Below are 27,480 nucleotides of genomic sequence, written 5' to 3' on the forward strand. Positions count from 1 at the left end.
ATATATATATATATATATATATATATATATATATATATATATATATAGATATATATGCCGTAAAACAATGGTATCACACTTACCAGGTACAGGACCACAGACTCTGACCACACCTGACATACCTATGAAAATGTGAGGGGTAGGGATTATCAGCAATACCAAATGTACTGTTAAAGGGCAATATGTGCATATATCTACATGTACAGTACCTAATGTGATAATGCCTACATTGCTGATATTCTGCGTATGTGTGCATAACTGTGCATTAAAACACCCCCCCCCCCCCATAAAGCAGATAGACCTGACACCCATGTACTGGTATGCAGAGCCTGCCACAATGACTGATACAATATTACACTGGCGAACAAAGTAAGCTTACCTGGATCCTCTTCTGATGTGCATGCTGTGGCACCCTCCTCCAGGATGTATGTGGTGATAAATGCCTGGGAGCTGGTGCTGGAGTCTTGGTTTGCCAGGAATTCTTCTGTAGCTGTGAGTAGTTGTTCTGTTGCAGGCCCTCTACATGTGGCAGCATGATCCCTGGCCAGAGCAGCTGCCTTTGACATGCAGCATTGAGCATATCTGTGCCCTTGTGTCGCACCTGCTTGTAGGTGCTGTCCTGTTCTCCACTTTGGTTAACCACCCTGTCAAGGTCACCCCACAATGCTGAACGCTGGTCACAATGTTGTCGACCCCTTGAAAGCAGAATTTGATGATGCAGTCTGAGGCCATACAGGATAACAGCATTCTCATCAGCTGTGAATGGGAGATGCATCCTGTGATACATTGTTGCTGAAGTACAACAAGAGGGGGACACATTACATGACCAGATATGTGGACATCCACTATGTACAGACCCTGCACAAGCAATACGGCCTGCACTAGCTAATGCTCCCTCACATGTCATACCCCACAGTTTATCAACACACTACATGTGTGGCTATCACCAAGATAGTAGCAATACTGGGTATGTCCCTGTGTGCTGTGACAGATCCTGCTGTATGTTTCTACACTCATCACTGCACCGTGGTGTGTCCCCAATGGGCAAGCTCCCACTAATGTCATACAGCCACTGTCAGACAAATAGCTGTGTGATATTACAACTATATGGAGACAGTCCAGTAACAGTAATGTGCCACAATGACAGACAACAATGCATACCTGCTGTAGTATATGTTCCCTGTAGATATCCCACCTCCCCACTACACAGATGCTTCTAGACTGTAAACATGTGCCTCATGAATGTGTTCCATTTGGCACAAACATGTGGATGTCTGACAGATGGTTGGCCATTCATTGATTGTTGTTGATGGACAATAGGGACTCTGGCTGTCACACACCAGACCCCTCAGAAAATACATAAGCTACCATAATATTTGTTAGTATATTCATAGTTTTATGTTGTGTAGCAAATATGTATCCCCTGTAACAGAAGTTGGTACTGTGTCCCCCCATTACTTGTGGATATGACCAATTCCTTGCTGTAGGGGGTTGACAGGTATGTTAGCCATAGCTCTCAACCAATGAGGGATGAATGTCAAGAAAACAGTGTTTTGCATGATATGTTTGGCCTTTATCCCATGACATTGTGATTATCTGAAAGATCAGTGGTAAACATTGTGGGTTGAGGTCAGTAAGGAGAGGGAGACATTTGAATGTGTGATGTCATACCCATCAGACTATGCATGCTGATGCAGTAACTGCTATTATATCAGCTCACTACCTTTGTAGGGTCAAACTGTGAAACATGTCCCCATCGCTGGACCATTGCCCCCCACCCTTTATATATGGTTGTGTCTGGGTTCCTTGTTCTAGGGGCTTGTAAGGTATGGTAGGTCTGTAGTAGGTAGCTTAACATACAGCTGCGTATGTGTGAACACTATGGAGGACAGCAAGCTGTATGTGTAACTGAGGTAGCAGTGTCGGCTGTGTCATCACAACCAGGGTAATGGTACCCTTTACAGTCCACTCGAGACATGTGTGTAAGGTACAGCTGTTATGTAACAGTGCCAATCACAGAGTAGTAGGCGGCATATATTTAGGCTATACAAATATGTGCAGTGTGTCCCTATATACAGGTCTTTGACTTGCAAATATGGGAAGGAGTTAATGCAGTAGTAGCAACTTCTGTGGGTTAAAATTTGCATGACTCAGTCATTACTTGCTGTGTTTACAAGAATGTAATTGATGTGCAAAATGCTGGATTTGAACCCAGGACTGTGGATGGCAAAATACACTATATGCAATGCATTCAACAGACTGAACTACTGAGTCGGTACTATGGCAGGTGTATTTGCAAGATATATGTGCATACATGCAATCTGTGACACACGTCTGCATCCATCATTATGTGCATGGCTTTCAAAGGCAGTTGTTATGCAGCAGCATCCCAGTTGTACACATGTACTTTACTATTGCTGCCTTAGCAGATGTGTTTAAAGATGTTGCTGATAAAAGGGAACCATTACCTGCTATCATACCTCTCAACCTCTTACAGCAAGAAATCTGGACAAAGCCATAAATAAAAGTTGGACAAAGGCCCAAAAATAGGGACAATCTTTACATATTGCTCTTACAAACTTAGAATGTTAATAGACTAGCAGGTTTTGCATTAACATGTGTTTTCTGAAGGCTATGAAATATAAAACTCAGATGTCTGTCATGATGTTCTAATGTTACCCTTTGATGACTTGCCAGTACTCTGCCAGAAAAATACAATTTTATGAAAATTGGGCCAAAAATAGGGGGCAAAACTCTGGACATTATCCAACAATCTGTACAGTTGCTAGGTATGTCTGCTATCCCAGACCTCATATACATCCATTATTATTTACTTGGCTGTGTACTGGTATAGTGTTTGCATCACAGTCCCAGGTGCACACCCATTTTTCCCATTATATGTACTTGCAGTCTATCAGTGGCAGTCAGTACATTTTTCTGGAAACTGCTGTTTTAATTTAGAGCTGAGTGGCCTAGTGAGTTAATGGACTCTGCTGTAGTTGAGAGGGGGCCTGTATTTGAGATGCGGCAGGGGTGATTATTTTTGCCGATGTGCCTAACACTGTGAGAATGCCGCTTAGCTCCACGCAAACCTGTACTAAAAATTATTAAAGAAAAGAAAAAGGGGGTGATAGGACAGTGGTGAAATGGGGGAAGCAGGGAGAAAACACACTGAAAGGCAGGCAGGGCTGTACAGGAAGGGTGTAGGAAAGGACCATAGCTTTCCATTTCCTGTACAGCAAGAGCTGTGGAGGTTTTACAGGATTTGTACATGTATTTGGAGTCTCACACCCCAGAGAGAGGGATGAGGACATCATAAATGTGTTAATTAATTAACTTCATAATTAGCTGTGTCCAGTGGACACATATGCAAATTGGAGAGCTATTTTATTTGTGGGACAGGTGCACCCTTTTTATTAAGGAGAGAGTGGAATATTGGGGGAGGGATGTAGGTACATGTGGGGAGGTAAGCTGGGTAGGAGAGTTTGCATTTGCAGACAGACAAGTCAGACAACACAGTTGACAGGGGCAGTGTTTGACACATGAGGGGGGTAAACACCTTGGACAGTGAAGATGCTGTGGACTCTGAGGTACATGTGCCTCCAGATGGCAGCAGTATGACTGAGATCCCCACCATGGGCAGTTGGTACTGCTCCTTCACTGCCCCAAAGGTGGCCGTGCTGGAGGCTGAGTGCCACGGCCAGCAGGCCCCATCAGGTTATCCAGTCTGCCCTCAATCTGGCGCAGGTAGCATTTATAGCTCCTATGAACAATCCTGCACAACATGGCCAGTAGTTGATCTTGGTTGACAACCCCCCTCCTCCCCCTATCCCAGGGTGGGATGGGCCCTGTCCACTGAGGTGGTTCCACCCTAATGTGGTGCAGGGACAGCGGAAGGGGCACCACCAGCTTGGGTCTCAGACATGCTGTGATCTGGTGCCATGGCCAGCTGACGTAGGGTAGGCAGATCAGCAGGAACTGGCCTACATTGATGTGCTGTGGTTACGCAGGTAAACCAATATATATATAAGTGAGTCATGAACAAAATAATTGTTAGTAATAACATCACGCCAGAACATTAAAAATAATCCCATTACAGTTCAATGCATATTATGTGAAACACAACAGTAAATAACATAACAGTCAGTATGTTAACAGCATGCCGGTAACAGTTATGGCATAAGACCAACAAAATAGGTAATTCAACAACATATGTTAATGTGTAACCATAGTAATACATAACATTAATAAAACACATGCTCTAAAATAAAGTTTATGGAACACCATATGTTAATAGTAAACTATAACCAATATATAACAATAATAAATATATGAAGATAAGGGTGTAAATACAGTCCATTAATACCATCATGGGCTATATAGTTAACAACAGTAATGCTATCTACTTTACAGGTTTGTCCTTTCTTTATATGTAATTGTGCCCTATAGTTGCTGTAGCACATACATACCTCTCAAGTTATCTGCATTTGACACTGTGGGCCAAGCAGTAATACCTGCGGGTACACAACTACAAAGACTTGCACATCAGGTGGACCTATATAACTACCATGGTGTACTGTAGAGTGATGACTGACATATAATCATGTTGATGATACATCTGTGACAGAGGGATTATGCAACAGTAATTACATTCTGTGACAGCATGACACTTGAGAGACATGTATATGTACAGTAAAGAGAGCACTCAGCTGTCATGCCTTGCTTGGCAGGCATAGGGATAGAACCCAATAGCATTGACTGCAGGGAACATGTGCATCACATGTATTAATTGACTGCAGCAACCTTTACACGGTACTCCAGACATACACCCATACCAAGATTAACACATTTTATTTCTTTTATTTTAATATATTTGATTATTTCACATATTTCTTTTATTTTAAGCCTTGATAGCACATTCGTGGTAATGATTTTAACAGTCTGTGATATCTGAACAAACAATTATTTACACATAATATGAGCTATCACACCCATTTACCTGTAGTTCCTGTGGAGGGAATGATATCTGTAATCAATACGTGATTGATACTGTAATATTTCTGGCAGGCATGGGGATCAAATCTAATAGCAGTGACTGCAGGGGGCATGTGCATCACATGTACTAACTTACTGCAGCAACCTTTATAAGACACTCCAGGCATACAAGATTACACATTTTATTTATGTTATGTTAATATATTGTATTATTATTGCACATATTTTCTTTACTTTATTTTATGCATTAATAGCACGTTGGTGGTAATGATTTAACAGTCTGTGGCATCTGAACAAACAATTATTTACACATATGAGCTATCTCTCCCATTTACCTGTAGTTCCTGTGGAGAGAATGATAACTTTAATCAATACAGGAATGATACTGTAATATATCTGGCAGGCATGGGGATAGAACTCAATAGCAGTGACTGCAGGGGGCATGTGCATCACATGTATTAATTGACTGCAGCAACCTTTATAAGACACTCCAGGCATACAGCCATACCAAGATTACACATTTTATGTCTTTTATGTTAATATATTTTATTATTATTGTACATATTTCCTTTATTTTATGCATTAATAGCACATTCATGGTAATGATTTTAACAGTCTGTGACATCTGGACAAAGAATTGTTTACACATAATATGGGCTACCTCACCCATTTACCAGTCGCCCCTCTGGAGAAAATATCTGTCATCATAACCTATCTAGACTCAGTAATCTTTTTCAGTACATAGCACTGGATACAAATCCTGGTCTGTGTTTGGCAAAATGGACTTCATATACAGCATTTAACAGAGTCACTGCTAATGCTTGACTGAGTGATATTTACCTAAAGCTCACCTGGAAACAAATATGACCTGGTACTAGTACTACAGTGTTATAGTACACTGCAGTGACAGCTGAACACACATACATGAAATGCAATCATGACTGAGATACTAGGTAACCTATACATTAATAAATAAAATGCAGGTGTACACAATATATAGTTATTGGGTTGAAATATCAGCTCTGATTCCACAAGTATTGCACAACAGTTTATTACAGATACTTTCATGCATTTACTGGAATAGTTTTGAGGTTTTTTTTGCATAACAGTTGGCAGTAAGCAGCTGTATTTCCAGTTATTGCACTACAAATGTTTTGTCCTTAAATGATTCATGCTCTACTCTTTCTGTTTTATTTGACTATATCTAGCATAATACAGCTGTACTCATTATACTCACGGTGCAACCTGGCAAAGTGCCCTGCATGTGCCTCAATGTTGCAAGCTCTCACCTCTGCAGCTATTGGGAGAGAAGCACAGTGTTATGCATACAAATTAGCAGACATTTGATATTAAATACTGGTGAAACACAAGCAAACATACTTACACACATGGAAAATTGCCCACCTGAAATTCTTGGACTGAGGTGTCCAATAGACCCCCCCCCCTTCCTTCTTTTCAGTTCATCATGGTGATGATAACACTACTCACCTCTGCAGGGGATACCAGTTGCACTGGTGAGGTCCCTTGCCAGCTGGTCCCAGGCATCTGCTTTGTACTCTAAGCTCTGGTAACCTCCCTGCATGAGACGGTCTGCATGATTTTTCACAAGGAGTCTGATCATGACCCTGCACTTCTCAATGTCCCACAGCTGTGCCTGAAAGCATGAACTATCTCTAACACCTGCTATTGTATCTTTTAGAGACAGAACTCTAACAGATTATTATGTATTCCTGCTTTTTGAGCTTAATATAGCTCTTTTCCCTGCCCTTACAATGGTCAATTTTTAAATAATGTAGTGCATTGCTTGGCAGCCAAGCACAGCCAAGCAGTGCCTAAACAGAGATTGTTTAAACAGTGCTTATCATGGCTTAGCAAGACTTAGCAGAGCTTAGCTGAGCACAGTAGATCATGATTTAGAAATATTTGGCATAAATGTAATTGCTTAATTTCCCTTTTATGTATTTAAACCCCACACCTACTGCACATCAGGCTGTAATTCTATTCACTTGGCTGCTTGGAATGCTGCTATACTTTTACATATACCTCTGAGCCATGTTTAAGCACTGTTAAGCACCATGCCCTGCCCCACAAAACCACTAAGCAATGCTTAAACTTGACCTTGCATCAAAAATTAAATGCATCTGGATTCTATTTTTAGATATCTGGCACGTGTCAGTTGCTGTGCACCAAGGCACACAAACTTTAAAAAATCAATACAAATTAAATACATTGATATCATTCACTTGGACAGTGCAGGGGGCGTGTGTTACTCCTTTGTGGACAGTCACACACTCCTTACACTGATTCAATAATTGCGTTCCATGGCTCTCCCTCAGCAACCACCATCATTAATATGCATGGTGCGCTACCAAGCGGGAACTGCGTACACCGACATGGTAATTTCCATGTAGGCTCTACACTATGCCTACACAGAATTAATTAAATATGGGGCTGTGACTTTCTTTGCATTCTGTATCTGTCACCAAGGCCATAGATGAAAATGGTTAACAAATAAACAAGCATCTGACAAATAAAAGGCTTTCAAATATCAGCCAGTATCACCAAGATGTGTACTGCATAATTATTTTCCTTGACTTGAAAAACAACTCTGTTTTAAAATGGGTATGATTTTGAAAATATCATCAGGAATTCGATGAACTTCAGTATTAACATGATACATTCTTGCTGGTATCTCATCTGGTCCCACAGATCTGGTGTTTCCCATCCTATTGTGGGCAGAGGTGATCACTTCAGAAGTAATTTTAGGTGTGATCCTCTTCCAGAAAGGAAATGTGAGCATGGTACCCTTTTGTAATCTGAAATTTGCTTAAGTTATATATTCCAGTGTGCTATCAATATCTGCTTTATCTGCTGGCTCTGTTATGGGGATGGCATTTTGTTCTAGCACAGTACATTCTTTTAATCTTCTTTTTCATTTTTTGGATGTGGTTGCAGAATGTCTTACTGCTGTCAGTCACCGTTTTGATAGGTTTTACCTCAAATGAAACTTTGCTTCTTTTTAGTCTGCTAATGAATTATTTTTGGAAGGAGTTGACATCACCCTTGGTAAATTGGACTGGGTAAAAAAATGAAGGCATTGCATGCAGTTTTCTTTTAGTTTAAATACTTGTTGTTTTTTAACTTCAGCATTTAGGTTTATTTGACTTTTTCCAGTAAATATATGCTTCACAGAGGTGACTTTATCAATACAGCCATAACTGCTGTAGAGGGCAGCAAATGACTCATCAACATTTTTTGTTGTGGAGCTAAGATACAATAGCTGATTGATACAAGGTGGTTGTTCAGAGCAGTATAGTTGCTATTCAAAAGAATCTTTGAAGATTGCATCATTTTAATTGGGTTACATTTACTATATATGCAAAAGGTCTTGGAATTTTTTTAGAGCAAAAATTGGTTGAGAGAACTTTTACCTTAGCATAGATAGTAGGGATGTTTGTCAGGACAATCAGTTAAAATATATTTTTTTTCACCTTTGGAGGCATTTTTAAAATTTGCTTGAAATTATTAAAGTTTATAAACTCTAGTAGTTTTTGTGTGTCTAACGGTTGTGGCATACTTCTATTTAGGTCACTGAGTATAAAAATATTTTCTCTATTGTCTGCATTATATTTTTTATCATGGAAGTGGTCAAGCTCTTGCAGTAGCATGTAAGGTATGCAATAATAAGGTATAAAGTTGTACTTTGCTGTGTTTATTGTAAGTATGAATTTTTTCATGTTGTTTCTGTAATCCTAATATTAAGAATTGACTTACAAAACTATATACCTGTCTCCTTGTTTGATTAGACGGACTGCGTAAATAAAGCTGTAACCAGGTATTTGTAGGCAAGGTAAGGTGAGCTTCTAGACATCATATTTTTGTTTATGCTGAGTGCACTGGCACAACGCATGCTTACTTTACTGTTATCTTCTAATGTTTGCTGGGGATGTCCATTAATCTAAAAAGGCAGTTAGGGGGAAGTCACAACATTAAACCCTTTTGAGGATAGATGTGTTTCATCCCTTGCAAAGCAGGACTGAGCTCCACCGAAGCTACTTGGATCATCAACATTATGATTTATACTAATAATCTTTCCACATATTTAGTAGCCATCTTCAGTAAGAAAGGCTGCATTTAAGGCAAAAGATTTACCAGCCTGGATAAGGACATCCACAAGCTCAATCATATTTCTCTGCATTACAGGGAAAAAGAAGCATTCAGTGTTGTTGATTCAGGCATGCACAACTGCTAAGTTAAAATTATTACAAGAGCCCAAATATATTTAATGGCTTTACTGGTGGCATCCTTAATCTTAGCTCCACAGAGGCAGGACATTGTGACTGTTTCCTTATCCAGTTTTGTGAGTGCAGATTCAGTACCCCTAATCATGGTGTCACCTATTATTCATTCCCATCCAGAATCAACCACCTTCCTCTTATTACTGACATCTTTCTGTTCATTTTACTTTTCTGGTACCCATATGAAAGTAGCTCTATTTTGTTCACTTAGTCCATTGCCTACAATACTGACCATCAAATACCAACATGTTAAATACTATCCTTGGTCACTGGGGGGACCAGAGTAGGAAGGATGGGCATGAGTAGTCAGTCAGTTATCCAGGGAGAAAAAAAGGTTGCATATGCATGCTGCAGTAGCCTGGTTGTGCTCCATTCTGTAGCTTGTTCAGGAACTGTACATGCAAGGGAGTATGTATGTACTTCCTCTTGTCAGGATGCTACAAATATAAGGGAGTATGCATGTACTTTCTCTAGTCAGAATACTGCACATGCAAGGCAGTATGCATGTACTTCCTCTAGTCAGGATGCTGCACATGCAAGGCAGTATGCATGTACTTCCTCTAGTCAGGATGCCGCACATGCAAGGGAGTATGCATGTACTTCCTCTAGTCAGGATGCCGCACATGCAAGGCAGTATGCATGTAGTTCCTCTAGTCAGGACACTGCACACATGCAAGGCAGTATGCATGTACTTCCTCTAGTCAGGATGCCGCACATGCAAGGCAGTATGCATGCAGTTCCTCTAGTCAGGACACTGCACATGCAAGGGAGTGTGTATGTAGTTCCACTTGTTAGGACACTGCACTTGCAAGGGAGTATGCATGTACTTCCTCTAGTCAGGATGCTGCACATGTAAGGCAGTATGCATGTACTTCCTCTAAGCCAGTTTGCATATACTTCCTCTAGACTGTAATGCAGAGCTTACAAGGCTGCAGTTGGGGGGGGGGGGTTAAGGTATATTCCCAGGCAGCAGTATGATACTACACCATAGTCATTGATCTCCTCAGTGGCCATTGAAGTGGGTTAGGTTGAGCCTGACGTAGGTGAAGAGGGGTCTGGTAGACTCAGAAAACAAGGAGAGGAGCCTTAAAATGTTTTTCTTTCCTGCTTAAATAAATATCCTAGCTCCTATCTCCTATATGCTCTGATGGGCAATTAACTTCTTCAAATTCCTGTAACTTGGCAAAAAAACACAGCTTTGATTTCTCTCTTAAACATAATTTTTAATATGAAATGCAAAAGTGAGTTTAACACACTGCAATAAAAATACAGAATCACATACAAAATACAAGAAAACAGTATAAAGAATGTAAACCAAAAAATTTACCTTTTGCACATAGCAGCCTGTGGCAGAATCTGTCTGAGCGTTTTCAGTAAAGTTGAGGATTTTTAAACTCCAAAAAGAAAAAGTGCCACCTGTAAGGTACTGACCAATACCTCAGGCCAAGAACAAGTGTCATCTTTTTTTAATGTGCGTGAGTATTGCAGGAAATTAATGACACATTTCACTAAAACTGTATGCCCTCTAACCATTTGTAGGGTGATGGCATGATTCAGATATTGATAAATTCAGTGATGATGTGCCTGTTCTGACAAAACAGATTATTTTGCCATATATATATATATATATATATATATATATATATATATATATATATATATCTTATGGTCTTCCTGAGATGATTGATACACTGATAGGAATGCAGTCTATCTCCTTCTGTCTCTCTCTCTCTCTCTCTGTTTCTCTTTCCCACCTGGATGATGATATACTAATGTAAAAGACATTTTAAAACATTTTTGTAGGGATGTACAACATCTGCACCCCACGATATGTGGCTATGCCCCATATTATGATTTCTATATTTATTACTTTTGAGACTGCACCAACCTCAGAAGAAAGGGAATACACTTCTTCCCTTTTCTCTAAATCAGTGGTCTTCCAGAGTTGAAGATTTAAAGATCAAGGTGGGGAGACAGAGCCTTCCTCATAAACGGAGTCAACTGTTGCATGCGATATAGCTACAGGTTGCATTCGAGGTTTTGTGTTTAATAAGTAAAATAGCACTAGTAGATTAGTAAACAAGTATGAGATATTTAATTTATTACACAAACAACACCTTGACATGCACCACTTAATTGTTTTTCCCTGCTTTTTCAGTTTGAATTGCTGCCTGTTATTTATTAAACAAAACTTTAGTTAGTTTCATTTTTTTGCATAAATATAGTGTCTTGTGGGTTGTTTTATTATTTCAGTTCTGAGGTATGTTATTTTTTTCGTTTCATTTTAAAATTGGGCTGGTACAGGAAGATCCTTACAGTGACATCACTGCAACTCCAGGACCAAGATTTCACATATTCTGAATTATTTATTTTATAAATAAAGAGACATTTGGTCATCATTGCTAAAAAGGCCCACAGTGAGCATGTGCATGCATTACTGAATGTTTAATACCATTACAGAACTTTTAAGAATGTTGCAATATGTGTCTGTGTGTGTGTGTGTCTATGTCTTGCAGAGTGATCTGGGTTAATTTCCAACCATAAGTATTTTTATTTTCTGGTTATAAACAGAAAGATGTTCCAGATACTGAAATATGCAGATGTTAAAGCTGTTCAAAGATAAGTATAGTATTGACCTGTGAAGTGGGTAGGAGATCATTTTGCCTGAGTTCTTGTAGTTAATGTTGGGACATGATGCTAGGAATGAGACAGAAGAGTGGTCCCTAGTCATGCATTGAAAACTGTTAATTTCCCTACAGAACATTTGGAGACAGTTCCTTGCAGTTCAGGAGAAATTAGAGTCATATATCATGTAGCATGTAGCATGAATGGATTACAGTCATAATTGCATCGAACCAAGGAAAAGCTCTGAAACATCTAGCATCCTTTTAAGTCTCAATGTCCATCCTCCCAAAGGGAAGCTGTGATAGTAGAGGAAAGATATGCACAGGATTTATCTTCATTTGGAGTACTGTATGGTGTTGCTCCTGTATATTTGCACAAGAGATAATAGAGATAAATGCATTATGCTGCTTTTTTTCTAGTCCCCCAGTATCTGAAATGACAAACAAGCACAATTGTTGGCATTTGAGAAAGATAAATGCATCTTAATGCTAAATTCCATATAATTATTTCAAAATTATGATTAAAATATAACATGAACATTTTTGTAGAAATTATTACATAAAGTATTTTATAGAGAGGACTATCTATGGAAATTGAGCTGTAATTTTCAATTACTTGTCTAGCACAGCCTTTAAAAAAGGGATTCATTTGGAATGATTCCAGATGGTGGAAAACATGACTTCTCATAGATTATATACTACTGGCAATTTGTTGTAAGTATGCAGGTAGCAGCTGATCCATTGAGGGTAAGCCATATCCTTTTATTTTGTTTAGTAGGCGTGTGTGTGTGTGTGTGTGTGTGTGTGTGTGTGTGTGTGTGTGTGTGTGTGTGTGTGTGTGTGTGTGTGTGTGTCTGTGTGCGTTTTTGTTATAGACAAAATGAAGCTGAGGTATGCTGTCATTTATGATGTTGTATAAGAAGGTATTTGAGCATCCATTTGTCTAGAAGTGAATTAAAATAAATTGTATATGTGTTTTTCATGTCCTTATTGCTAATCAGGTTTTACAGGGTGGGTATCAATAGTTATTACTTTACCTCTGAGTTTGTAAAGTTTGTTTTTCTCAGAAATTAGTTGGGTTATTTTTATTTTGTAGGTTAAGGCAGAACCATTGTTTAGCCTCTCTTAAGTTGTTTTTGACATTTATTTCTAAGTTCTTTGTGCAGTATGTATAAGTATTCTTTGTACCCTGGGTTTTTGTTAAGTTTTCCAGACAATGGTAGGAGTTCAATAAAGCCTATACTTTTTCATGTAGGCATCATGCTGTGATGCCTACATAAACATTTTTAGATTCAGTAAGCACTGCTGTGTGCAGCGCATGCATGCGCAAACAGGGGACATTTTGTGGCATGCAAATCGTCTCATAAGCAGGTGAATCTCATGCAAATGAGATAGGTTGAGTGATCCAACAAGCAGAAAGGCTTCTGTTCACACTCCGTGTCAGTGTCAGTAATGTACACAGAAAAATTCCACATAAAGGAGTCTAGACAGACAAAAGGGGATGTAAAACTGCAAAAATGTGGACATAAATCTCCTGAAAATATTATACTACATACACATATGAGCACAACTATCATTATGGATGTCAGAAAGAGGAAGGGAATAAGTAAAATTGATATATTTTTTGAATAATCTCAGCACGTTTGAGCTACACACTGCAGTGCACAAACATGCTTAATAAAAAAAAAGGATTTTTTAATATTTGAAAGAAATGCATTATAGGACCTTGCATCGGGACCATACAATGGTGGATTGCTGCTGTTGCTAAGGTCATAGGGCTATGAAGTGTGTAGTTTCCCGGCTGTCAGCATGGATATGTATGCAAATAAGGTAGATGTACTGAATAGCAAAAAGGAGTAATCATGTCCGCATATCCCCTTCGTGTAGGTTGTGAGACCATGTTGATGTTTACACAGGATATGGCTGTTTATAGGCTCTTTTAAGCTCAGGTGCACATGTTTATGCTGTGAGCTACATCATGCAGTAAAATAGGGCCATTAAATTGTTACTTATATTGCAGGCAGGTGGAATGCATCATAGTTAGCCAATCACACATTCTGGAGTCCAGGGACGTTGGGAGGCATACTGACTGTACGCATTTCAGTACAGTTTATCTGGAGTGGGGGGGGGGGGTCGAATCTGGCTGGTTGTAGGACCCATGATTGTGAAGTCAGCAGCCTGTTAGCTACAAACCAATGGCTGCTGATTGGTCCAGACTCCCGCTTTAATTGTGAGAGAGAATGTGAGAATGTAGGAGTAGACTGCAAATATTAATAGAGAGAGTACATGATCGTCTAATGTTCCAAATTACAGTTCCACTTGACCTGCTTCAGCTTATCTTTATATTGTGTATTGCTTCTGAGATTTGTACCTGAATCATTTGTATGTATGTTATTTTAAGTTTTTGGTTATTTATGCAATAATATCGCAGACGCAGTGGTATACAATGAAGTGAACTAGTGGCAGTTGATGGTCAATTTTGCTGATTTTCACAACTTTGCAAATCGCAAGAGAATTTGTTTTCTTTTGGATTTCCACATGCTTACATACACTCGCAAGCCACATGCATGCTAGTATCGCTGCTTTTGTTATTTTCATCGGCAAACAGCTTTCTTTCTTTAAAACCACATTTAAGTGCATCTAGATATAATATATGAATGTGACTGGTGGTTGCAGATGAGGAGACTAAGGCACACACACCTCTCAACTGCCCGGTATCTGGTAATAACTATGTACTGTTTGTTTTCCAATCCCATCTAGAAAAGAATTTAACCGAGCAGTGAGTGGTGTGTGGTGTTTTTAAAATCTGACTACTAGTCAGTAAAACCCGCCAAAGAACAAATGCGCACACACAAAACATTATGGCAGTCGTATGTTTGAAACAAAACCAGCCACCATTGAGAAGAACACTAAAAATATGGTAATAACCACTTTTAAATATTTGGCGACTGTCTGTAACAGTTCTTTATTAATGAATGATGAAGTGCTTACCATATTTTTGCTGTTCTTTTCACAGTGGCTGGTTTTGCAGCCATCTTTAAAGTTCAAAATTCCCTCTGCATCCCCAGCCTGGCGGCTTCGTGATAGAGTGCTCATAAGGTGTTCTGGTCTTAATTTGTAATAGAAATGTAACTGTGGTACCTGAAATAGATAGAGAAACTGTTTTAAATCAATTACTCAATGATTGATACTGCTCACATTTAAAGTTGGCCACTACCGTGTTGTGTAGTTACTTGTGTTATGTCATGCCTTCATAAAGGGTGCATCTCTGCTATATCTACTGGAGGAGGGTAACACTATGATTTGAACTTCTGAGTAGGTCTGTTAGCTGTAATTAATTCCTGCCACACTCAAAGGTGGATTTAGTGACAACTTGTCTTATACGGTGTTGTATGCAAGGTTGAACTGTATCTCTAATTAGCTTCTGTACATGTGAACAGCTCTGTGATTAGTACTACAGACTTATGTTGCTAGTCATCTATTATTGTGGTGATTCCTTATAATGTATAGCTAATTCCCTTTAATGAACAAACTGCAGCATTGCATTCTAAGAGAATGTTCTCTTGTAATAGGCAACAACACTTTAAAGTTCAAAATTCCCTCTATGCATCCCTCACTACCTTTAGCCAAGTTAGTAACTGCATGATCAGTAGCTGATTGAGCAAGCCGCTACCAGGAACGACCATAATGCTCAATTGAAACCATCCTTTAGTCATTTAAATAATTATAAAGTATGATAAGTGTTTTATCTCCCTTAACCAATTGTAGCCTACTATTTGATTAAACCAGTGATTTTGCTTGGCAAGATACCGAAGTGAGCATGATATTATGAACGCTTAGTCTACCTATTCCCTGACCTGTTTTTAGCTTTAGAATTTAAGAATTTAATTTGGTGTTATTCTTATTATTCTAACCCTCTCCCGGTGAATTAAAGTGCCGCTATAAATCCCTGTAGAAAGTAATAAGAAAATACTGATGCGTACCTCTTCTGTATTGGGCTAATTTCATTTCACCATGTATAACATTATACTTGCAGATCGTTTTTTTTTTTTAACCAATATACACTCTGATTCCAGTGCAGCCCCCACTCCTCTCCCCCACCACTTACCACTCTTACAACCCTCACCTATCTTACTTAGTGATATATCAATATATAACTCCTCTCCTACATAGCCATTATAAGCAACCAAACTTTCCAAGCACCCTCTATTAATAATGTCACCCAAACCACTCAACCTCCTACAAAAAACCCTCCTCGGTATAACCCTATTACTACCATGCTCCTCCTATCAGCCTTCACCATCTATCATATTCAACTTCAACACATTATAACCCCTTTTAGGCAAATTGGAACCCACAGTTATTACTTAGCACAACCAACCTTTCATGTAGCTCCACACCTTTTCCAACCCTCACGAAGTACATATTATCCATATAACTTGCTGCAACCTACTAAATTATCCCACCCCTCCCTAAAACACACCAAAATTCATCAAGATTAATAAACTCTATCAATATATATAATAAAGAAATTTGCATGCTGTGGAGACATACATCCCAATCCAGGTCCAAGCACACCAATCATCCCAAGCTATAATCAAACTAACCCCTTACTCCAGAAGCAACAAAACTCCCTCCTTTTCTTTAACCTAAATATCAGAAGCATTCTGAACAAAATCCATGACCTCCATGCCCTGATAGCCCTATACAAGCCAGATATTGTCTTACTAACTGAGACATGGCTAAAACCAGCAGAGGAAATTGCATTTTTTAATATAGGTTCATAGGTTCATAGGTTCATACTAGGCTATCTGCCCAAGGGCATTTATAAGCCTAGCCCAGAGTTTTGTGGCTTTCGCCACCCCTTTGTTTTGGAGGATACTATGCCCATTATTTTGCTGTGCCTCTGTCAAGCAGTGACACTGAGATAATCCCTGGGGTATACCTGCGATCTCCCATCCATCGGTCAAGATTTCTCTTGAACAAAGCCAGCGAGGTGCTCTGCCTCACATGTACCGGGATTTTGTTCCACAGCATAGGGAGTCTCTGGGTGATGAATCTGTCCCTCCAGCATGTCCTATTAATAGCCGTGTCGAGGTTTAAGTCTCTTGCCCTTGTAGTTCTGATGGATTTAGATTTTTTGAGGTGAAGCATGTTCATCAATTCCGGGTTGGACATGGCCTTGTATGTCAGGCACAGGTCACCTCTGAGCAGACGGTGGCGACTGAATAGAGCTGGAGTTCCTTCAGTCGGGCAGCATAAGACATATTTTTGAGACCCTTTATCCTCTTGGTGAGGAACTTTTGGGGCCTTTCCAATTGCTGCAGGTGTCAGGTCAGATACATTCCGAATGGGGCATTGTACTCAATCATTGGTCTGATGAGTGATGAGTACAGGGGAACGATGACCTCCCTTGATCTAGATGTGAATCCCTTCATGATCAGGTGGGCAATGTAGAAGGTCTTCCTAACTACTTTGGCAACGTGAGTGTCAAACGAAAGGTTACTGTCAACCTGGGTCCCCAGATCCCTGATAACCTCTTCTGTGTTTAGTGGATTGCCACCTATATGGTAGCTAGGGGTAACCTTGTTTTTCCCGAAGGGTATGACTATGCATTTTTTGGCGTTTAACTTTAGGCCATGGCTCTGGCACCAGTTATCCATTTCTATAAGACCCTTCTGAAGGATATCTGTGTCAGATGTGTTCTCAACTATGGCGCCCAGTTTGCAGTCATCTGCAAACTTTGTCAGCCATAACCCTCCTGTGTTTGCTTGTACTTCTGAAAAGTAGATGCCAAACAAGAGTGGGCCCAGGAATGAGCCCTGTGGGACACCACTTGTGACAGGCTTTCAGTCTGACATGGCTCCAGCAACTCTGACCCTGTGGGTTCTGTCACTTAGCCAGTTTGCAACCCATCTTGTGACGTATGGGTTTACATTTAAGCTGGTGAGTTTTTCGATGATACCTGAGTGGGGTATTGTGTCGAAAGCCTTTGCCAGGTCAAGGTAGGCTGTGTGGACTGCCTTACCCTCATCAATGGCCTTGGTGACTGTTTCGAAAAAGTCAACCAAGTTTAAAAGGCATGATCTGCCTTTGACAAAGCCAAACTGGGTTGGATCCAATGTCTGCAAGTCCCCTATGTCTTTATTTATGAGTTCCATTATGATCCTCTCCATAGCTTTGCAGATCAGGCTTGTCAAGCTGATGGGACAGTAATTTCCAGGGTCGGTGGAGGCACCGCCTTTGTGAAGTGGGACCACAGTTGCCGTACGCCACTCCTTGGGTACGTATCCTGAGGTGAGGCTAAGATTAAACAGCTGCCCTAACTGCGGGTTTAATTCCTCATTGAGGTCATGGAGCACACAACCGGGGACACCATCTGGTCCCATGGATGCTGTCTTTTTCTCCTTGGAGAGAGCAGTACTCACCTGAGCGTTTGAGATGTTTGGGGAGCTACAATCCTCTGGTATAGATATCTCTCCATTTGGGCGGGAGGGGGGGGGGAGTTTGCACTGAACCTGTCAGCCAGTATGTTGGCAATGTCTGTAGGTTCAGTGATTTTTACATCATTTTGAACTAATTCTGAGCATATCTGGGAGTTTCCTCCCAGGTTTATAACATAGCTAAAGAAGGCCTTATGATTGTCTTTTGAGTCCTTAGCGACTTTTCTCTCAAAATTTGCCTTGGATGATTTTATGAGAGATCTTAGTTTTTTACTTATAATGATCAAAGGTGTCTTCCCTTTTAAGGATTTTGCTCTATCTTGTAGTAGCTTCCTCCTTTTGCTGTAGAGCTTGTTTATGGCTGGGGTCCACCAGACTGGACAGTTGCCTTTGGTACAAAGAGTCTTTGTTTTGTTTGGGATTGCCTGATCCATGCAGTCCTGTAGGTGCTGGTAGAAGGCATTTGTAAGTGATTCAGCGGCTTGAGTAATGGTTTCCGCAGGCTCAGGGGCCTTGAAAGAGACCACACTAGTCTTTAGAAGTGTGAAGTCAGCTTTTGAGAAGTTCTTCACTGTGGTCTTTTTTATCTCTGGTGGGGGCGGGATGTGGACTTCCAGTGAGATTAGTTTATGATCTGATCTCACCAGTGAGGGGTATACTTCCAGTGTTGAACATTGTGACCCCATGTTCGTGATGATGAGATCTAGTATGTTTTCTCCTCTTGTGGGGATGGTGACTAGTTGTTCCATGGCATTTGAGTTTATGAACTCTAGGAACCTTTGGGCTAGAGTGTTGGGGCTTGAGTAGTGAACCCAGTCTATATTCGGGTAGTTGAAGTCACCTAGTATGATGGTGTTTGGAGATACATTTATCTCCTCCAGTGTTTTCAGGAAAGCTATGTGAGGTTCCTGAGTTTGAGAGGGTGGCCTGTAACATGCTACAAATTGTAGAGAAGTCTTGCCTATGGTTAATTGCACCTGGATGGTCTCCAATGCATCGTGCGTTGCCACCAACCTTGAGGTGTGGGTGTCCTTGATGAATATGGACACCCCCCCTCCTTTCTTGGTGTTGTCCGGATTTTGGGGCCGGAACGCATGATATGAGGTAAAACCTGATAGTGCCGGGGTGCTCTCAGGAGCCTTGAACCAGGTTTCAGTCACAGCACAGACATCAATGTTCTCCATATTGAGAAGGGCCTCGAGTGCGTGCATCTTGAGATTGAGACTTCTGGCATTGAGCAGCATTACCCTTAGTTTTTTTCCTTTTTGGTGTTCTAGGGTGGTAGGTTTAGAATTTGAGCCTTGCCTAAAAAAGGCACTATGGGGGTGGCAAGAGCCTTTGCCAATATCCGGAAGCCCAGGGGTGACAGGTGCAAGCCGTCCCTTGTGAAGCAGCGTGGCTTGTCCAGCATGTTATCCCAGGCAGACAGACATTGGATCCCCTTTGAATGACACCAGAGTTTAAGCCAATTATTAAAGCTGATCATCTTGTCTCTGTATTGTGGCATCATTCTTGGTGAAGGTAGGATACTGCTCAAGGTCAGGGTCATACCTGCCTGGGCTACATAATCAGAGAGCTCCTCTATGTCTCTTTTCATGTAGTCCAAGGAGGTACGTCTCAGGTCGTTCACACCAGCATGGACAATGACTGAGTCGTACTTGTACCTACTGTTGAGAGACCTGAGTGCTTGCGTTATGTGGCGGATTCTAGCGCCCGACAGGCAGCTCACTGTGACCTTCTCCTTACTCAATCTGGTGAGCGGGACATCAGTGTGTCTGACTATGGAGTCACCAATGACGAGTGTGTCTGGCATTGTGTTTGGCCTTAAGGGCTGTGACTGTTTGGCACACTGACTATGTGGTCTATGTGTTGCATGTGTTGTGTCCTGAGGTGGCAGTTGTTTGGGTGTCTGCTTTGGTGGCCTCTGCTGTTTTGATAGATTTTTGATCAGAGCCTCTGAGTATGTCTTTGTGTTTAAAAATGTGGTTTAAAAATGTATCGGAGATTAAGTGCCAAAGGGCATTCCCATACAAAGCATGAAACAACAAAAGGTTTTCACATGAATATGTAAATACTGCTAGCTGTTATTAAGATTCTACATTCTTCATCCTCTTTTGCTTCTTGGAATGTAACCCTTTGGTTACATTTAGCCATGAACTGTATTAATGTCTTTGTTTTTAAATCATCGCTTCCCTGTTATTACTGCCACAGGGCATGATAGATGCTTTGCAACACCAGTCAGATTGTTCTTATAAAATAAAAGTAAACTAAAAATGTAAGACTATCTTATCACAATGTGTTTTTGGCATGTCAGCCTTCCAGAGACTGAATAAAATGTATTCTATCTTTTACATCCTTAGGTGTTTAAAATTTTAACCTAGTTAATCTACAGAAGTGCTGAGTTTAGCGAACATTAATGTTGTGTCTTTCGGCTTTTTCCCGGGGGTCACCACAGCGGAACTCCGGTCTGCTAATGATTAGCAGTAGATTTTTACATGCCGAGTTGCCAGCCTTGATGCACAACCTTCAACGAAGGTATGCCCATTCACGCATGTCTCCACACAGAAGACGCTCTAGCTGAGAATCGAACAGGACAACGTCTTAATGTGAGGCGACAATGCTACCACAGCACCACTACCGCAGTCAACCTTGGAGGAAATTATTCATTTTGATGTAATTTTGTGGTTACTATGCATTCAAACAGACTACTGAAGAAGTTGTTGGGGAAAATGTTTTGTTTTTGTGCTTGTGCATACATGGAAAAGTAATTAAGGGAACCTTGGAGGTGGGGAATGATTCATTTTGATGACATTTGGTGGTGCTTGTGCATACATGACCAAACCTGACTGAAGGTGTCATTGGAGAAAATGTTTCATTTTAGTGTTTGTGCATACATAAAAGTACTGAAGGGGTAATTGGGGAAAATGTTTACTTTTTGTGCTTGTGCGTACACTGGTTTACATGGTTTTGCCTTGGTATTTCTATTTAACTAGTATACGTCTGTGTTTGGGTGTGTGTGGGGTACAACTTCATTGGAATGAAGTCAGCAAAATTTTAAATGAGAAGGTATTTTGTTTTTTGACACATGAAGATATGAAATGCTCAAGCTGCTTCATCATGCAAGTAATTACCATCTTAGCATACGGCTGACAATGATCATTCAGGGAGCAGCATTGTGAAAGGGGCGTAGCCTGGTCAGCAGTTTAAGGAAGTGCACGGACAGCAATGTGTAGATGTGGGTTTGGCTTGTGGGTGTGGCTTGTTGGGGGCAGCATTCTAGGAGCTGTGAGAACAAATCTGAAAATCCTGCCTACACCCCTGTTCTGGACCTAGAGCAGACTTGTATAAAGTATGCATACACCGTATATACTAATTTACCCCCAATACTCTGGACTATTGGAGTACAGACTTGGGAATTTTTAACTGAGACAATGCTAGGGTCTGCCGCAGGTCTGCTACATCTGTATGTGCTAGATGCTGAAGTCAGTGCTGCTGGTGCTGCTAACAATAGGCCTAGGCAGGGAAGGAGAAGAGTGTTCAGGCCCAGGGTAACCTTCCAGGAGCTACATGAACTGGAGATTGCAGGGACATGCTAGAACTCACTAAGCTCTGCCACCCTCAACTCAGACCCAGAGCCAACAGAGGGGAGCCCATCCTAATGAAAACAAAGGTATATGTACCCCTTAGGATACTAGCAACAGGTACATTCCAAAGACCAATTGGGGACATGATGTGGGTCTCACAGATATCTGTATCCTGGATACTCCACCAGTTCCTGGATGCTATGCTACCACATGCCAGTGACCACATATCATTTTCCCTCTACCATGAGGTGAGGGCCAGCAGTATGCAACAGCTCTACTGTGTAGCACTCTACCCTGAAGTACTGGGTGCCATAGATTGCACTCATGAAAACATCAAGGCACCGCCTGGTGAGGAGGGTAGAGTCTTCATGCAAGTGGTACCACTCTATCAACTGCCAGGTCTTGTGCAATACCCAGGGGATTATGCTGAATATGTGTACTGGCAGCACTGGCAGTTATCACAACTCCCATATCTAGCACACATAACAGCTGTACCAGATGTTTTCTGGGGGACATCCCACATGGCAACTTATTGGGGGATGCTGGCTACACCCTGGAACAGTGGATGATACACCATCAGAAATATACCCACACCCAAAGATGAGCACCATAATGAGGCACACTCACAAACTAGGGAATTCATAGTGCGTGTGTTTGGGCTTCTGAAGTCATGGTTCTGGTGCCTAGATATATCTGGTGGAGCCCTGCAGTACTCTCCAGCCACCTGTGCACATATATTCACACTATATGCTATGCTACACAATCTGATCCTCTGGACCTGGTACATCACATACCAAGTCAGCCTACGATGCTTCCCGCTGTTTCCTGTTTTGCCTCTCCTGAACAGTAGGAGTTCATGATATTGACAGAGGCCTTCCAGGATTATATAAGTTTTGGCATCCGTAAAAGGACCCCAATTGACTTGCATACATTTTTCCTGAAAGACGACAAAATGGAAACACGTCAGGATCACATACTTGGGAGTACACTATGTAGAGATACAGCAATAACAATATTCCACAGTGTGCAAACATACTAAGGTTGTGAATGGAACTAAGATACTAGTAATAGTCAGCTATTCCTCTTTATGCCATGACAGATACTGCTGTACGATCATACACCCAGCATAGGAGTCCACTGTAGTGTCGCCTCGAGGGATAATCTCCCTGATGATATGTCAAAACAAGAGTGCCAAACAAACAGCAGTGTGCTATTACAACCACTATAAAGGGGCATTCCCAGGAGACTAGTGTGCCACATTGACAAACAACTTTCCACCCTTGTTGTACTGTACTTCCTCTGTAGGTGTGACAAATCTGGAGATCGATGACATGTCATCATTACAGTTCTCAGAAAGGCTTAATGCTGTAATCCCCACTCTCCCTAAGTATATTCACACATATGCGTCATGTTCTAAACAAAAGGGTTACAAACCTGATGGAGTACAATACTCCTGTCTTGATACTTGCAGATATATAAAGGTTATGACAATGCATTCACTGTGTGAATAAACTCTCATACAGAATGGTTTCCCTATGTAGCTGTTTGCCTTTTTATCATGGTTGTCATTACCAGGTGACTGTCTCTTAACCAATCTCTGCTTCTGAAATGCTAATCAGCAAATGACATGCAACCACTGAACAAGATATAAGGCCTCCATTTAGCTTAGAACCCCTTTCTCATATGTTATGCTGGAAATTACTGGGGTAAAGATACATCATCGTAGAGAGTACATCTGTAGCAGCTGCATTTTACAAGCTGGAGTTGATGCTGTAGGCAGCAGGCATAGGCAAAGAGTATGAACACTTTCTAAGAGTAAGTGTGTGACAGCTGTGGCAGCCTTGTTGTAGAGGCAGAGCCAGACTGAGGGTACCCATTCCACTGCATATTAAGGCATATGTTAAAGGTAAGTATGTTAGCCAACAGTAGCAGTACCACAATCAAAGGCAATTTCCTAGAGAAAGGTAAGGGGTGGGCCATTATGTCACAAAGTTGGACAGGCGCCATGTCAGGGGGGCTGCAGTGTCATATTACTGGTCCACAATTTCAGTACACACTTCAAAATCCTGTGGGAATTCAGTGTAACGCATGACCTGACATTCTCTGCACTTTCTAGTGTTGTACTAGGAGTAATTAAGAGTGGTCCTAACTGTAGGCCTTTGTGATCTATTACTTTGGTGCAAGCATTCCATCTGTACTGCTTTGGGTGGATAAATATGTGATAAGACAGATGTACACATGACAATTTATAATGTTGATGTCCCCATACATGTATTTTCATTGGGAGAGGCAGCTGTAGTTGAACCCAGGACCATGTGTACTGAAAAGTATTGTTTCCAATGCATTTTACAGACTGAGCTACAATGTCACTAAGACTACAAGTGCATTTTTACATGTTGTAGATATCATTCCACAGTTATCTGCTGTTGCACACTGCACTTACGTGCACACCTCTCATTTGTCCAGATTTTATATAGAATTCCAGATTTTGCCCTCATATTTTAAACCTGTTTTTCATTACATTATAGATTTCTGGCAAATTAGTGTTAAACATTAAAGATTGAAGCCAGAAAATAATTATAGACATCTGAGTTTCAGACTTCCATGTACATTAGAACAGTCATGCTAAATCGATACCTGTTAGTTTATCATCCTTGTAAGTTGGTAACAGCAATATTGAAAAAATTGTCCCTACTTTTGGGCCTTTGTCTGAGTTTTATTTATGGATTTGTCCAGACTGTATAGCTTTAGAATGCTATATTTCTCTATTACAGTCCCAGTTAAAATCCTATTTTTACATTCGTGTTTTAGCAAGTGTACTGTTACATGTTCTACATATACTTGCATGGCTATCTGCTATTACATAACTTATATATGTCCATTGTTGTGTGTATGGCTTTAGAGTGATATATTTCTCTAGTAGAGTACTAATTACAGTAATACTTTTCTATATTTCTTTCACCTGGTTTGAGTAGTGCTTAATGATGAAAACTTGAGCATTACTACGTTTTGATTTAAACACCTGTATCAATTATCAGCTGTTTGGCTTAGTGTGTTGAACCACTGTCATGCAATTGTGATGGTCCTGGGCCAAACATAGGGTGGAGCTGTACATTTTGAATGTGATTAATATTTTTACAAAAGCTCTGCATGACATCATGCAACAGATCTTTAAAGGGAAGAAAAATGGGGAGATAGGACAGTGGTGAAAAGGGGTGCCAGAAGGGAGGAAAAATAGTGAAAGAAAAGTAGGGAAGTGCAGGACGGGTGTAGGAAAGACTCATAGCTATCCATTTCTTCATCAGCAATAACTGTGCACTGTGGCAGAATTTTTAGCTAAATTTGGACTGCCATCCCCAGAGAGGGTTGACGACAGCCGAACTGCATTGTCAAGCCAATTGGACCAAATTAAGTGTGTCCAGTGGACACTTGTACAAAATGGAGAGCTATGTATCAGGCAATATTTTGTTGGGAGGAACAGGTGCCCATTTTTTTGTTTTAAGATGAGAGTGGAATGTTAGGGAAGGGACATAGGTACATGTGGGGGAGGTAAGTTGGAAAGGTGAGGAAGCATTTTCAGGCAGACAAGACAGACAAGGCAGCAGATAGGGTTGACATGTGACACAAGAGGGGGGTGGATGCGTTGGACAGGAATGGTGTTGTGGAATCTCAGTACCATGAGTATCCACATTGTAGCAGTGTAACTCAAGTCCTCAACCATGGGACTGTCATCACTGCTCCTTCACTGCCCCCATGGTGGCAGTGGTGGAGGCTGGCATGTGGGGTGAGTCTACCCCACCAGGATGACAAGCATGTCCTCCATCCAGCACAGGCATGCATCAAATGTATGTACAACCACCCTGCACACCATTCCTGGCAGTTCTTGATGGGTGACCCCCTCCACCTCTGATCCCAGAGAGGGGCCCAGCCCCAGCCTGTGGGCCGGAACTATCTGACACCACAGTTAGTGTAGGGGCAGTAGAGGGGCATTGCAAGTCTGCAACCCAGACATCCTGGGCCCCGGTGCCATGGCTGGTGGAGGTAAGGTAGGTGGGTTGCATGGAACCAGCCTCCCTTTTTGTACTGTAGTAAATTAAATATAAACATAAGGTAAGATAAGTAATAGCCAAAGCAATGTTAGTATTAACATAATGGAGGATAATATTGATTAAGCCAAATACATATTAAGGAATACTATGAGTAGCACAACAATAAATAACATAATGGCAAGTATGTTAACAGCAAACCAGTATGACATAACCCATAAGGGCAATGTACCAATTACTTTAAAAGAACATATTAATATCCAAACATAATAACAAATAACAGTAATACATTTATTAATAATACATTAGAAAACATAACAGGTGAGTTGAGAGAGAAAAACATACCATTAGTGACCTTGCAGTTGCTATAACTACACAGACTACTAATATATACTTCCACAAGTGTGCAGTGTCTCTTGTGTGTACAGTGACTTCAATTCTTGTATAGATGATGTTACATGTACATAGCTCTCAACCTGTTTGCATGGGACAGTATGGGCCAAGCACTAACTAATGCAGGTAAACAACTACAGGAAACTGTCTTAAATAGTATGGTCATACATTACTACCAAGGTGTTCTGCAAATGGATTTGCCAATAAATTGCAATCCAAGTAATGTCATTTATCTGCTAATCAATGGCCAGATATAGGAGGCATTAGTCGTTACATTCCAAAAAATTATGACAGTTGAGAGGTATGTTTGTTTACACTATTTGAAGTAAACATCCAGTGATTTCTTAGTTCGCTACCATGGGATTAGAACCCACAAGTTGTAACGCAAAGAAACATGTGCACTAAATGTAACAGTTGACACTTGTCAGATTATGAAAGACATGTCAGTGCATACAGGAATACTTCACACTTATTGGAAAAGAGTATTCATCAAGGCACAATCCTGCTTTACACTTTATTGATACTGCTCCTGAAAATCAGGCATTTATACACATGGATATCTGCCCAGAACTTGATGTAACTTACCCATATACCTTGTTGCTGGAGTGGGAGGAATAAACAGCATTATTTCACTAGAAATGTCCATGGCAGAGGCTTGAAGCTTACTGTGAGTATTGAATTACATTTATCAGACAATATTTTCTGCAGTCTTTATTCATTTCCATTTTACAGTTGACTGGTATCAGATTGCAACACACTTGCTGTGAATACAGACATACTGCACAGTTATTTGAACAGATTACTTCTCAATGCATGATCCTGCTTTAAACTTTTACTGGTAATGTAAATCTGGGGGTGGGAGGCTGGCATAATTGTTAAGGTGTTTGCCATACAGAGGAAATGTTTGTGTGGTCTTCATTGCTCTGAGTATCACTCAGTTATGCATTTAATTTTGATTTGAAGCTCTTTATTTAAGGTCTGAACACTTCTATTTTGTATCTTATTCTAGTATTGCATTTGTTTTGTTTTACATTTTCCATTCTGCTGGAGTTTTAAGAGTTCTTGGCTAGGGTCAGTTTAAAAGAGTTGCCAAGAAT

The sequence above is a fragment of the Protopterus annectens genome, chromosome 1.part2 (genome assembly GCF_019279795.1).
Source record: "Protopterus annectens isolate FY-2018-M chromosome 1.part2, PAN1.0, whole genome shotgun sequence".
Classification (NCBI taxonomy): Eukaryota; Metazoa; Chordata; order Ceratodontiformes; family Protopteridae; genus Protopterus; species Protopterus annectens.